Here is a 12502-nt window from a genome sequence, read left to right as displayed (position 1 = left end):
CCAGTACTTTCCTAAGGTGGATCAGGTGATCCTGCCAGGTGGAGCTAAAGACAGCAATATTGTGTAGAAATGCTGCACTCAAGGATTCCAATCCAGCAAGGCTTAGTTCACCAACCTTTGAGAAGTGGCAGGTGCATTTTTCAAACCAAAGGAAATTACAGTGAACTGATAATACCCATTTGAGATTGAAAATGCAGATATTTCTTTTGCTCCTGGAGTCAGACCTATCAGCCAGTAATTTGATGTGAGATCAAACATACTCAGATACTTGGCTGCTCCCAACCTGTCAATAAGTTCATCTGCCCATGGAGTTTGGTATGCATCGCTTTTGGTCACAGCATTCACGCCCCAATAGTCCACACAAAACCTCATTTCTTTCTTACCATCCTGGCTATGAGGCTTGGGGATTAAGACAACTGGGCAGGTCCAGGGGCTCTAAGAATGCTTTAGAACTCCCAATTCCAGCATCAGGCTTACTTCAGCTTTGATGCTCTCTTTCACATGTTCAGTCGGCCTGTATATTTTATTCTCGACAGGTAGTCTTTCTTCAGCGTCTACATCATTGATACACCAGCCAGTCTGGCGAGGTCAAAAAGAAGAGCCCAGCAAAGTGATTTAGGACTTGCCTGCAATCAGCCTCCTGATGGGCAGGTAGGGTGTCTGACAAGACCACACCTTCCACTGACCCATCTTTTGGATTGCTGGACAGGTCAGGGACAGGTTCGCTCTTTGCTTCCTGATCCTCATCTGTAACCTTGAGCATGGTCAGATCTGCCATGTCATAGTAGGATGTAAGGCGGGTGACGTGGACGACCCTCTTATGACTCCTGTCAGAGCCAGGGTCTACCAGGTAGGTGACCGCCCCTTTTCTTTCTAGGACAGGGTAGGGTCCACTCCACTTACCGTGCAGAGCCCTAGGAGCCAAAGGCCCCAAACCCCACACCATCTGCCCAGGCTGGAACTCAACCATAGCACCCTTTTGGCATCACCAGAGCTTCTGGAGCTAGGCTTTCCTCAATGTTTTTGCTTGCTTTTTCCACGTACTCCTACATACTTGAGCAAACGCCAAGCACATAGTCCACTATATCTTGCTATGGTCAACAAGAGGTTTCTCCAATCCCTCCTTCACAAGGCACAGTGGTCCCGACAGGAAATCCCAAACAGAAGCTAAAATAAGGAGGACCCCACTCCTTTCTGTGGCCCTTCCCAATAGACAAAAACCAGGCATGGAAGTAAGACATCCCATCTTCCTTTGAGTTTTTCAGGAAGTCCACCGATCATGCCCTTCATGGTCTTGTTAAATCTTTCAACACGGCCATTACACATAGCAGAGTGGTTTTGGCCACACTGGCCAGGAATTATGCAGCGGGGGATTGGAGGTCCCACATTTCGACCCTTTATATTATGCCGTTCAATTGCAACATGCAGCTCGATCGCTCAACACAGTCCCTAGTTGGGAAATGCGGCTCTCGGCGGGAATGGTGGACGCTGGTTGTCTTCCAGAGCTGTTAATGGATGGAATCAGGTACATCGAGAGACACTCCATATATTGTGCGACAGACGGCCAGAGTATGGCAATGGTTTGTAGTGAGAGTACTTAAGCGCGCACCATTCCATAGGGAGCTCCCAATCTGGATATTAAAACCAATCAGGCAGATGGCACTCAGTATGTCCTTCCAGGCATGGAGGAAGTGGGCTACAAGCAATAGGGTGAATTATACCCAGATGAGACTTATCCCCTTTAAACATGCCCACAAAGAGTTTGGTCTAAGCCAGGGGCAATTTTTACAACATGTGGTGCTTGGCAAACACAAACAGGCACACTTGGCCATGCTATCCGACAGCTCCGCCGCAAACTCAAACCCTTGAGATACTGCTAACGTATGGAGCGTGTTGACACCTAATTATGCATCTTTACAGAACAATGTGATCAAGTACAGTAGGCACTACACACGGACCTAACATTCCAATTGAAGATCAAGACTGGCAGCGGGCCTATGAACTAATACGCATGGTTTCTAGTATTGCCCATTTTCGACTGATACATTATAATTTTCTGCAAAGAACCTACTTAACGCCACAACACCTTCATCGAATGGTCGGGTCTTGCCCAGATATATGCTTGCGCTGCAACACTGTGGGGCCTGATTTCTTACATTAACCATGGTCCTGCGATGAAATACACTCCTTCTGGCAACTAGCTGTTGAAGAAATGGTTCCTGCCACATAATTAAGTATTGAGCTGACACCCAAATACTGTTTATTAGGCCTATTTAGATGCCAGAAGGGCGCAAGATAACCTATACATTTGGTCAGTCGCCTACGGAACTGGCATGACGTAGAATTGCAATCACATGGCTGCCCCAGCATGCCCCAACGATTGCGCTCTGGCATAGAGATGGGCCTCTTCTTCTATGGCAGACGCTTCTATCTCGTCTTGTTCAGATTCTTCCCCGAAGATATCCAGAGTGTGTTGAATGCTTTGATGCTGCCTCTCTCGTCATCGAGCCAGATGATCGGGTAGAGTCGTCTTGGACCAAAACGACTTACAAGCAACGCAGTCTTCCTCCTTTTGCTCCGGAGAGAGGCACAAGTTACAAACTTGATGTACGTCGGTGCGAGGGTACTTGGCGTGGCACCCAGGACAGAAATAGAATGGAGTCCATTCCATTTGCAGATGGCTGGCCCAAAGCAGCAAGGCCCGACGGTTGCCCACAAGGTTTTCTATCGAAAATGGAGAGTTTGTCGATCTATTTGAAACGCAGAGAATAGGGAAACGGGTACTGAAACAATACCGTTGAGGGTAGAGTGGACTGCGGGGAACCCAAAGAGCGGTTTCAGAGCGCAGCAATATGCATCCGAACCCGTTTGGGGTAAAAAACAATCTAACAATGGAGTCGATGCCCATGCGCACTATCACCGAAAGGTGGAGTCACCTTACCTCGTGACTGGAAAGACTTCTTCAAAGAAAAACAACTTGCAAACATCCGGACCTAACACAAGATGGCAGGAGTATGTAAAGCATGTGCATTTACAGCACACTTGCCTCGAACAGAGGATTAATGGCCCCAAATCCCTGCCGTGGTATCTTGTCATGTTGTGGCTGAGTGTGCCATGTGATGTGGCAGGCTATAGTGCTTGGTGTAATTTGGTCATTTTTGACAAGGTGGAATGCTGAACGGTTAGGCAATTTTAGATTTTCTTTGTTTTTGGGATCGTGTGAAATAAGTGCGGTACCTACCGTATGATGTAAATAAATTACATTGCTAATATACCATAAGGATGTGGGGTGAGTGTTATTAGGGCGGAAGCCTTGCTGATTATATGCAGAATAACAGGTCTGGGAGGTCACTACTGACTAGGGCAGGTTAGCAGCTGCACAGGCCTTGGGCATTGATCCTATTGAGGATAATATGTGACGGGCCACTGGTGACTGGAGCGGGCTAGCAACAACGCTGGCCTCTGTTATTCATTACAAGCAGGGTAACAATACATGTCAATATTGACTGGAACTGGTTGGCAGTAGAGTTGACCTCTGGTTTTGAATATTTGCAGGATTTAAAGGTACAGGGGTCACTACTGACTGGAGTTACTTAGCAGGATAATAGGTCAGGGGGCCAATACTGACTGAAGCTGGTTAGTAGGATCACTAGTCCCAAGGTGCTACTAATGACTCAAGTTGGCTAGAATGATAACAGGTCCCAGGGGCCAGTACTAACAGGAGCTGGCTAGTAGGCTTACATACAGGTCCAAGGGGCCACTACTGACTGGAGCTGGCTAAAAGAATAACATGCCCAAGGGTGGTGGGGGTTCGAGTGGCACCAGTGACCGGAGTTGGCTAGAAGCATTGATGACCTTTGGTATTGATTAAATACAGGATTCCAAGTCACAGGAGGCACGGCTGAATACAGCTGGCTAGCAGCAGTGGTGGCCTCTAGGAAGGAGGAATTGAGAAAGCATAACTGGATATACTGGTTTCTTTAATACCGATAATTGTTTACACATCATACACATCACTGTCACAACGTGCATGGATATATTACATTACCAAATTACAATATTCTTATATTATTTGATGTGACTGTTCGCCTTAATATGCCTGCACAGTTACATGATTCTATTAGGGGCCAGAACCCTTTTATTTAGTGATATTCATCTGCACACTTTCCTGCATCTTGTAGTAAATTGAATATTGACAAACAGAAGTGTTATTTCCAGAAACAGTGAATTCTGCAGCTTGTCTGTGTATCTTTGATCTGCACCTCACGGACTCCTCACATTTCTCTCGAGAGAAGATCCTGCCTCCTACTCATTAGTGTTGTTTCAGTAACTGTTTCTATCACGTGTTCATGTTTCATTGACTTGTATTAGGAGAAAAGTGCATAAAAATACATTGTGTAGCATTAGCATTATATACTCCAACTTGCTTTAGGGTGGATGCTCTCGTCCATTGCAAAGTCAATTGTCACTTGTTAGTTTGCTTGGCCTTTTGCTATTTTTGCATTAAATGTATGATAGATTTGTTGGCCTCCCGGTGTGTTGTGTTCTATTTTACATAGGACAAGAGATGCTGAGGAAAATGACAGTCCAGTATACACATTCTTCATATAAATCAACTCACAGTATACTGTTCTGGAGGTTCAGTCCCACAGACATTAACTCTAACTGAACACCCTAGGAAGCATGTGCTTTTCAAACCAGTTGCTCTCTGATGGGCGTCCTCGCTATTGGATAAGTCAATATGTCCTGAATTTTAGGAGGGTCTGAGGTTCTTTAATTTCGACTCCATTTTACATTCAACTTCATTTTGTGTTGCCTTTACACAGGCTGCATGATTCACAAAGTGTCTCTGCTCTTTGGACTGCAACGTGTTGAAAACTCCCTCCGTCCTTGTCTTGAAACCCATCTCAGACGCCAGCCGACCTAAACTAATTCTTGTCTGGACCACCTAATTCCTGTATCAACTATCTGTTAGCCTTTAGCATTCTTTTCATGTCATATCTTATCTTTGGCCTTCACTATTCTCTCCCTGTGTTTTCCTATTCCACAAACCTTTCCTTTGAAGCATACAAACATGTCCTGCCATTACTGATTGACCTCTAGGTGCTGTCATTGATTGACTTATGGGATCGGGCAAAGACACGACTCAAGGGGGAGGTTCTGGTTACATGATGCCTTGTTTTGAATGTTTTCCTATTGGCTAATATTTGGCAGATCTTGCATGTATATGTTAGGCATTTTGCATGCTTGTATGAGCTAGGACTGCCCCTTACTTTTATGCTGAGTTTTGTAACCCTAAGCATATATAAGGCCTCTGTTTTCTGTACTCCTCAGACTGCCTCATTCCGTTGCTGAGGCTTCTGTGTGACGTAGTCTCACTTATTTGAGTTTAATAAAGAGGTTCTTTTTATATTCGAGCTTCTATGTCAGATTCTTCTTTGTATTAGTGAGACCCCTGAGAATGAAGTTTGATTTCTTCAATGTTACCGTATCTAGTGCACTCTGTTAGACAGCACTCACCTGTGGTAGTAAGATGGTAATAGGCACCTTATCACCTATGCACGGTGCAGGGCTTTGAGTTACAGAGCTCCTCGCCCTGGGTTGAGGCTCTCGTCCATTGCAAAGACAATTGTCACTTGGTAGTTTGCTTGGCCTTTTGCTATTTTTGTATTTAATGTATGATAGATGTGTTGGCCTCCCGGTGTGTTGTGTTTTATTTTACAAATCCTAAGAGATGACGAGGAAAATGGCAGTCCAGTATACACATTCTTCATATAAATCAACTCACAGTATACTGTTCTGGAGGTTCAGTCCCACAGACATTATCTCTAACTAAACGCAGGCACCCTAGGAAGCATGTGCTTTTAAGACCAGTGGCCCTCTGATGCGGCGTCCTCGCTATTGGATAAGTCAAAATGCCCTGAATTTTAGGAGGGTTACCGTATCTAGTGCACTCTGTTAGACAGCGCTCACCTGTGGTAGTAAGATGTTAATAGGCACCGTATCACCTATGCACGGTGCAGGGCTTTGAGTTACAGAGCTCCTCACGCTGTGGAGAAGATTAGGTCACATTTACCCATTTTCCCATATTTGGTCCTGATGAAATGCCAACAGATTGCTCCATGACTACACAAGGCATGAAAAAAGTTGACCTGAAGTATAGACCCCAGCTTACCAGCGGGTCCATAGGTGATCGACACTTTCACACAGTGATAGGGGCCATTAGTTCCTCAATTTCTCTGCCACTGTTTTTAATCCCAACATGGACCAGGAAGATCACATTAACTATATTGTGGCAACTGGCCGATAGTTGATCTTATATTCAGACTTTCACCAATCTCACATCTTATGACACAACATCCTCTGTCCTACTATGCTCATCCGGCGTACTTCTTAAAAGATCTGCGACAAAGTGCACTCTGGTGGTGCCCGCCAGGCATTGTAGTGCCGGCCTGGTGAGGAGTATAGCCCAATGATGAAGCATGTCACCTTAAGGTGAGTGAACGCAACGTGTCTTAAAAGCACATGCTTCCTAGGGTGACTGCGTTCAGTTACAGATAATGACTCTGGGACTGAACCTCCAGAACAGTATACTGTGATTTGACTGTTATATTTTAACAAATGTACATAGCAGATATTGCCCCTTCCTTGTTTCACAAAAATGATCGGATACCTGCCTCGGAGCGCACTTCTTACAGACGAGTATGGGGTTATCATGTTGCTGCTACAAGCTCCTTACCTGTGCGAGTTATCGCGAACGATGCAGGGGGCAGACCCAAACCAGCCACACGTGGAGATCAATGACAAATACTGAAGAATTAACAGAGCTTCCAAGCTGGTGACCATTACTTAATTGACCTTGAAAATAAAAGACACGTTTTTAGTATTCTGGTGACTCATGACCATAAAAAACAAAGGTTATAAATTTAATATTGTGTCAAACACTTAAAAAATGGAACTGAATGTGCTGAATCGGATGTTGTCCCAGGTCATGCGTGACACCTTCCACCACTATTGCTTATGGGACTTGTAGTTTTGTTTTTCTCATTAAAAGGATGGGCTCTAAAGTCCCAGTGGTCAAAATCAGAGGCCTGACTGAGGACGAAGCATGACACTGCTCTGCTTAGCAGTGAGATGAATGACAGTTTCCCAGCCCTTCCATTCTTTGACAGACAGAGGCTCGTCGGCCGTTCATATTTTTTTGCAATGACAAAGAAACTTTTATTGCAGCTTATGTCAACTAAAGAGATAAAACCCCAGGGCGTATTTAATTAACTACTGACAAACATGAACAATCAAGAACATGAGTTTCTGGAAAACTATCAAGCACCCAATCAGAATCAGCCGCCCTTCACACCCAGGAATTCTTGAGGCTTTGGAGAGGGTGAATTGCACGTGGTATAAGAGGAACACTACATGACTCAAAGCTCACTTCTCAGGGATGTACTGAAATGCCAGCCTCAGGGCACACTTAGCCAGCTCTTCACCTCCTCCTCCTCAAACTGTTGACCAGCTATCAGGGCAAATGAGCCTGCAGCAAAGCATCGCTGGCTTGGTTCCACACCGGACCAGGCAAGGTGGTCAACTCTATACTCCTCCGAGTCAGCAAGCACTCTGGTCGAGCCAGTCCTAACCCCACATGAATGTTCCCCATCACAACTATTTTAATGGTACTGAGTTATGTTTCTGCCAAATGTATGACTCAAAAATTGAAAGGTTTTACTATGAAGTGCTGAAAGAGAACTCATGAAGTATTTCAATATTTCTGAGTCTGCCACAGTACACAGGAGCATTATTTCTCTACAGCAGCAAATCATGTATGCGCCCTGTAGAAAGCACGTTTGAATGAAATATGGAATGCATTGCAGCCAAAAATCTGTGCAACATCATAGCAGAGTACAAGATAACTTGTGCTATTATTCCAGCAGAACGAAATGCCATTCCTAATGTCGTTTTAAAGACAGTGCCAGGAAATGTATGGTCAGTGTTGTTCTTCTGCCGGTTAAAAGACAATATCCATTAATGTGCCAGGAAATAAAATACTATGAGAAATCTTACTTGTTGGAAGGGTGCTGCCTGCCACTGTATTGCAGGTTACTTCCAACATAATCTGATTTATACATACATACTCCAGGGTGCTGCCAGCTATCGGGTCTGCACACAGCCGTCTGGAGCCACTCAGGAAGGAGGTAAGCTCTTCATTTCATCTTAAGCCCTTAGGTTACATTCACATCCTGATGGGTCCGGAGAACGTTATGTGTTATGTTATGTTATGTTAAAGGAATTTAGTACCGCGCACATACACCAATTGGTTTCTTGGCGCTCAGAGACCAGTGGAAGGAGACAGGGGAGTGAGTGCAGCTAGCCATGAGCAAGTCGGAACAGATATGTTTTCAAGAATTTACGGAAAGTAGAATAGTCAGGAGTGAGACGGATTAAGAGAGGAAAGGAGTTCCAAGTGGACGGAGAAAGAAAAGAGAAACAGGCACCACTGTGCTTCTTGCGATTGAACCTAGGAGTAATCAGAAGATTGTGAGCAGAGGATCTGAGGTGTCGAGAGAGAACATAGGGGTGCAAGCAGAGAGAAATAAAGACAGGAGCAGAGGCAAAGAGAGATTTGAAAATGGTACATCCCAATTTAAAGATACAACGTTGCGCAACCGGGAGCCAGTGTAGAGTTTTAGCATCGGGGTGACGTGTTGGTGTTTGGGCTGCTGAAAGATTAATCTGGCTGCCTGGTTTTGCACCAGTTGGAGTCGGTGGAGATGGTATGCAGGAATCCTCACGTATAGACAGTTGGCATAGTCTAAACGTGAGGTGACCAGGGCCATGATGACAAGGGTGAGAGCCTCTGGTGATAGGAACCTTCGGATCTTCCCGATTCTGCGAAGATGATAAAAGCAGGTCGAGGTAACAGCGTTGATGTGCGGCCGCACCGAAAGGTCACTAGAGATAGTAACACCTAGGCTCTTCACAGAGTTGACTGGGCAGGGAGGGGGACCAAGGGCAGGGGGCACGAAGTTGGGAGTCTAGGGATGTGGGAGCCCGCCAATCAAAACCAGCTCTGTCTTGCTAGGATTGAGCTTCAGCTGGCTGAAGTTCATCCACTCATAGATGGTAAGCATTGTGGTTTGAAAATTGGAACAGGAAAGGGGGGAGGGGTCGATGGGAAAAATAAGTTGCAGATCATCTGCATAGTTGAAGGTGGTGACAGAGGAGTGACGGAGAGAGACAAGGAGGGGCTGCATATAAAGATTAAACAAAAGTGGGGACAAAGCAGAGCCCTGGGGAACACCACAGGAAAGTGAAATTCGGGGAGCAGAGAAGGAAGACAGGTGAACCGATTGGGAGCGGAATTGGAGAAAGGACACAATCCAGGACAGGGCCCGGCCCGAGATGCCAGCATTTCTGACACGGTCGACCAAAATGTCATGGTTGACCGTGTCAAAAGCGGCCGAGAGATCAAGTAGCACTAGGGCCTGGGCCAGGTTCTTATCAGCCCCCTGTCTCAGCGTGTCCATAACCGCCACCACCACTGCCTCCGTGGAATGGGCTGGTCTAAAACCTGCCTGTTGATCATCGAGAAAATGGGTTTCCTCGATGAAAGTGCTCAGGCAGCGGGTAACGTAGGTCTCCAAGACCTTCCCCAAATAGGGGAGGAGGGAGATAGGTCGATAGTTACCCAAGATCGCAGGGTCAGAACCAGGTTTTTTTAAAATAAGTACCACCACAGCGCTTTTGAAAGCATTGGGGACAGAGCCTGTAGAGAGTGATCGATTTAGAAGGTCAAGAGGAGGGCCGGGACAGTCCATAAAGGCATCTCTTAGGATTGAAGGAGGGCAACAGTCATTAGGGGAACCAGAGCCAACAGCCTGGAGTAAAGAAAAAAAAGTATCCAAGGAGATAGGGGGAAATTCGTGCAGGGAGTGAGGATTCGGGGAGGGGAGGGCGCTAACCTGAGACAAGGTGGTAGGAGGGATGTTGTTTTTAATTGTGGAGATTTTGTCGATAAAAAAAGAATTAAGGGAGTCGCACAAAACTTGTGAGGGTAGAGGCTGAGGTGTAACTCGATCAGGTAGGGAAAGTTCAGCTACGATGGAAAAAAATTCTTTTGTTTTGGATGCAGAATTGATAACTTTCTGGGAGTAATGGGAGGATTTGGCCAAAATAATAGATTTTTTGTAGGATTTTATTAGGTCTATCTTCGCTCTAACTGCGCCAAGCAGATAGACGTAGCCCTTCATAGGCTGTGTTGTGTGTTGGGTGATGTCTGGCATCATATTATCGTTGGCGGGGGGATGAAGCTCTGATAGGAGCTGCTACAAGAAGAGCAGAGAAACAGGACCACAGATCGCCACAGAGCGACAACTTCCCAGAAGCTGAAGAAAGAACTCTGGAACAGCAAACTACCTACACCCTGGAGATTCTCCAGGATAAGCAAATGATGGTAATGAAATGCAAACATCAGCATTAAGGTCACACACTACAACATCTTTCCCTTTAAACCAAAGGTATCAGCCTACAAGAAAAAACTAAACAAAAAGCATCACAACTTGAAAATGCATTTCCAAATGCTGCAAAAGAGGAACAGTTAATACAAATGAAAAACATTAATCTTTGTTCGTACCTTAGTAATGTGCTTAATTCATGGTTTCGCTCCATCTGCAGCAATAACGCTCTGAAAGGAGAAATTACAGCTGTGAGTCTCAGAGTCTTCAGTGTTACTGGTCTCAGTCACGAAGACTGCGGTGTCGGAAGATAACTTTCTCTTATTTGGCTTTATAGTTCCACAAGCCACGCCACCGCTTTTAGCAGACACGCTACTGTCGGCAGCATCACAACTTCAGGCAGACCAGCAATGCGGATCTCACCACTCGCATTGGATGAATATTCAACAAGCACGGTCTCGGCTTACCAGGCAGCACAAAAGTATCGGGTCTCATAACCATACCCGAGCCACAGTTAGCTCTGCCGCCACTTGAGCACACCCAAACATCTCAGCACTTAAGCACCAGTCCCAGGGGAGACCATCTGTGAAGTCCTTGTTAACTTGCACCACTCCTGGGTCAGCACAAGCAGCATCATGGACAGCGTCTAACACCGCTGCCACAAACATTCATCAACATCCAAATCCTCGTCACCTAAACTACCCAAAAGTGGCTTTCTAGATAAGCAGCCAGCCCTGTAGTGTCTGCCTCTGTGCACTAATTTGATGCCAAAGTTGTAATTTTAAAAACAGCCTTCGTTACATTACAGGGGCCTGACTGACACCATTATTGGGCATTCTGCAGATTAAAACATCACCCTCTTAGCTTGCAATAATGTCCATGTTTCGCCAAACACTGGCAGCATGGAAGAATGACAACAACTGTTGTCGCACTTGAGTTTGATTTTTAAAGTCACGCCCCAATGGGCGTATGCGCGCTAAGCATTGTGGTTCGTGCAGTTCAGCCTTTTCACAAACATAGTGAATGCCGCTTATACTTCCCAAAATTAAATTGTTAGAAAAGTTAATTAAGCAGCTTTTGTAGGTGATGTTAAGCTCTGCATTATTTTTCGCCTCACCCCAAACGAACACGCCGTTCCACACGCACCTTTCAAGTTTCTAGGCGCGGACCTGCATGTTTGCAGTGGGACGCCTTCCTGGCCGGAGCAGGCCATATATATTCCACAAGAAGGTGCTCAAAAGTGAAGGGGCCACACACGACGTCGGTTTATCCTTTTATTGGGCAGACTGCAGATTAAAACACCATCCTCTTAGCTTGCAATATTGTTCATGTTTCGCCAAACGCATTTCGGGTAAGTACCCTTGACCTCTGTGTGTGCTGCTGTCTGCCATTAAAAGGTTAAATTGGAAGATTGGGCTCTTATCGCCCATTAGCACTCCTCAACACTGACTACAACGTTTTTGCATCACTACTGGCAAGGCGTCTATCTCCCGTAGTGAAAACATTGGTACACTCTGACCAAAACGGGTTTGTTCCAGCCCGGTGCATTTCTCTTAATATTCGTAGATTTTTTAGAATACAGCATTATGCAACGCATAGTTGGCCTAGGTCGGGTTGCTTAGTTCTTGACCTGGAGAAAGCCTGTGACTCTCTGGAATGGCCTTATCTAGCAGCAGTCTTAGGCACATTTGAACTGGGAGATCACTTTTTAAATATGGTTCACCTATTGTATCAGCGCCCCACTGACCGAGTCCGCACCTGTAGGTTGATCTCGGACCCAATCAGGGTGAGACGTGGGACACGCCAGGGCTGTCCCTTGTTTCCGTTGCTATTCTCCCTAGCAATGGAACCACTGGTGATGATGCTCCGAGGAGATGGGGAGGCATGAGGCATTCCGTTAGGGGATGGGCTACATACTATTTCCCTGTGCGCGGATGACCTATTATTATATCTTCAGAATATTACTGCGATACCGACGTCCATTGCAGATATACTGAGAGCTTTTGAGGAAATGTCTGGACTCCGGGTTAACTGGACCAAGTCAGAGATGTATC

The 12502-nt window shown here is 45.7% G+C and overlaps 1 long non-coding RNA gene and 1 pseudogene across 1 annotated transcript in view; both read right to left on the bottom strand.

Moving 5' to 3' along the window:
• LOC147737111 (uncharacterized) overlaps positions 1-12502 on the bottom strand; it is a 305409-nt pseudogene that overhangs the window by 86549 nt on the left and 206358 nt on the right.
• Positions 6738-12502, bottom strand: part of LOC147737113 (uncharacterized) — a 34385-nt gene continuing 28620 nt past the window's right edge. Inside the window, exons 3-4 of the long non-coding RNA XR_015309809.1 lie at positions 10628-10678; positions 6738-6858 (exon numbers count right to left, since the gene is read on the bottom strand). This is a non-coding gene — a long non-coding RNA (uncharacterized LOC147737113). The remainder of the gene's footprint in view (positions 6859-10627; positions 10679-12502) is intronic.

Source organism: Lissotriton vulgaris, chromosome 1_1, assembly GCF_964263255.1.
Source record: "Lissotriton vulgaris chromosome 1_1, aLisVul1.2, whole genome shotgun sequence".
In the NCBI taxonomy this organism is placed as follows: Eukaryota; Metazoa; Chordata; class Amphibia; order Caudata; family Salamandridae; genus Lissotriton; species Lissotriton vulgaris.
The sequence above is the reverse complement of the archived record's forward strand: the minus strand, read 5'-3'. Positions and strand labels throughout refer to the sequence as shown.